Source organism: Limulus polyphemus, unplaced genomic scaffold (assembly GCF_000517525.1).
Source record: "Limulus polyphemus unplaced genomic scaffold, Limulus_polyphemus-2.1.2 Scaffold873, whole genome shotgun sequence".
In the NCBI taxonomy this organism is placed as follows: domain Eukaryota; kingdom Metazoa; phylum Arthropoda; class Merostomata; order Xiphosura; family Limulidae; genus Limulus; species Limulus polyphemus.
This window is the reverse complement of record NW_013666483.1, coordinates 226,873-229,155: the sequence shown is the minus strand read 5'-3', so window position 1 is coordinate 229,155 and position 2,283 is coordinate 226,873. Positions and strand designations below refer to the sequence as shown.

Genomic DNA, 2,283 nt, shown 5'->3' with positions numbered 1-2,283 from the left:
GCTAGTATATAGAATTCAATATATTGTGTATCACCATCTACCCACATAATACTTAACCATATTCATACATCTTATTCTGGTAGAACACGTACATTAACAAAAGAAAGGTCACCGTTTCGTTCGTGTGAAAATAAGATGAGTAACGGAGGGTAATAATAACCTGCAGAATAAAAGCAGACCGTGTCTCTTTCTTACTCTACTTGAGAGCGAATCTTATCAACCCACATAAAAGAATTCTTCTCTGTAGCAGCTCGACTCAAAACGTTACTGGATTACAAACAGTGTAAATCCTTTTGTTCATTGTCTTTTGTATAGATTCCGATAACAGAATGGGGGGTAGTTTTAAAATTTTATGTGTAGGTTTTTTGTTGTTGTTGTTTTTTTGCGTGCGTTGAATATTTGCCAGAGTATGATGGTATTAAAACAACACATGCTCTAATGAGATAGATCGCTCACACACAGTTTGATACTAGTGGCTAACGTGGGCGAGTCGTGGGATCCGTATCACGTTAGATTTACTAGTATATCACCTATCTAGTTTCGATCTGCTTTTATTTCCTGCCGGCTGAATCATCGTAGTGAAAACCTGAGGCGATCCTGTTTATCATTAGCTAAGATCCTACGTTTTCTGGATCCGGTACGTCTTTTTTTTTCTTCTTCTTTTGAATTTTCAATTCAAATTAGTTAACATATTCTAAACGTGTACTTCAATACGATACTTCCTCTCACCCTTTTTCATAATACAAACATCTCGAAGGCATAAATTAAGAAGGCCTTCCTGTAATTACACCTCCTTCGCGTTGAGATTACTTTAAAAAAAATCTATTGATTCTCAGCCGGTTGTACAAATTAGGGCTAGCTACATAAATATGAATTAGTTTTTGATCTCCTTTCGGTAATAAGATATGCCTTTTAAAAATCTTGAATACTGTTATCTTTATAATGTTGTCTCGAGAGGCCTAGAAGTCTAAAAGCAACGTGCTTCACACTTGCATTCGGTCGGTAACATAATAAGCCCAGTGGGTAAAGAAATAATTGTTTGAATTTTAAAGTCTTGCGCAACTCGCTCACGAGCTGTATGAACAAGGCGTATTATTTACCAAAGTAATTAATCTTGGATACTTTCATTAAAAAATGTTTTATGTCGTACGTTTTTTAAAAAGGTCAAAGTATCAAAAACTGAGAAGAAGAAGAAAATGTGAGAAATAATTAACAAAACAGAACAGGAATATTGGATTGAAAATAATGGATAAACGAATGAATTCTGCTGTTCTATTGACACAAGTAGGAACACAGAACAGATGTAGTAAATAGAAAAAAGTGAAACGCAAAAATATGTATCCGTGGAAAAGTACTTTTATCGACCATGTTTAACTCGCAATCTGAGGGTCGCGGGTTCGAATCCCCGTCCCACCTAATATACTCGCCCTTTCAGCCGTGGGGACCCTTATAATGTGACGGTCAGTCCCACTATTCGCTGGTAAAAAGAGTAGCCCAAGAGTTGGCGATGAGTGATGATGACTAGCTGCTTTCCTTCTAGTCTTACACTAAATTAGGGACGGCTAGCGCAGATAACCCTCGTGTAGCTTTGCGCGAAATTTAAAACAAACAAACAGAATTTCATATATTTGTAGTTTTAATAAAATTATAAATGTAAATCAACATTCGCTGATTACTTTAGAATACAAAAAATTTTACACAGTAGTTAGGTAAAAAAAAATGTTTTCTTTCTCTGTACCTTATAATTAAAAGAGCAAAAAAAAAACATTTTTGAAATTACAACAAACGTTGCTGTGACAACACTACTTATATACATAAACAGTGACCTACATATTGGGTTTTGTTTATGCTGAACAGTGTATACAAACAGCTACATGTTGGCACCTGTCCAAGTGCCCCATTTCTTATAAAACATGACGTTCTTTTATAAAGTTTTCCGCTTCTTCTGGAACACACTGACGGGCAGCTAATTGAAATCTAGAGGCATATCAATACTTAGTAGAATGTGACAGGAGGGAAGATAGTGTCGAATGAAACATGTGTTGTAGTGCCCGTGTTTATCTGCTGTAACCAGGAAATGTCAATTCCTGAAACGAGTTGGTTTTTGCTATTTAGTATAATAATCATTAGTACTTTACATATATTATGATATACGAATAATCAAAGCGGAAATAACAATCATTAATAGTGTGGTAGTCATGCGAGTGTTTTCGTTAGTCTGGTTTAAGAATTGGGCTTAGGTTTTCAATCGACACGAGCTTAAAATTACAGGAAGCTTTAGTA

At 35.4% G+C, this 2,283-nt stretch overlaps 1 protein-coding gene across 1 annotated transcript in view; it reads left to right on the top strand.

Annotated features, from left to right (window-relative positions):
• The first annotated feature begins 575 nt into the window (after positions 1-575).
• Positions 576-2,283, top strand: part of LOC106460977 (zinc finger protein 2-like) — a 109,051-nt gene continuing 107,343 nt past the window's right edge. Inside the window, exon 1 of the mRNA XM_022387773.1 lies at positions 576-637. The gene's annotated coding sequence lies outside the window, so the exon portion shown is untranslated. The remainder of the gene's footprint in view (positions 638-2,283) is intronic.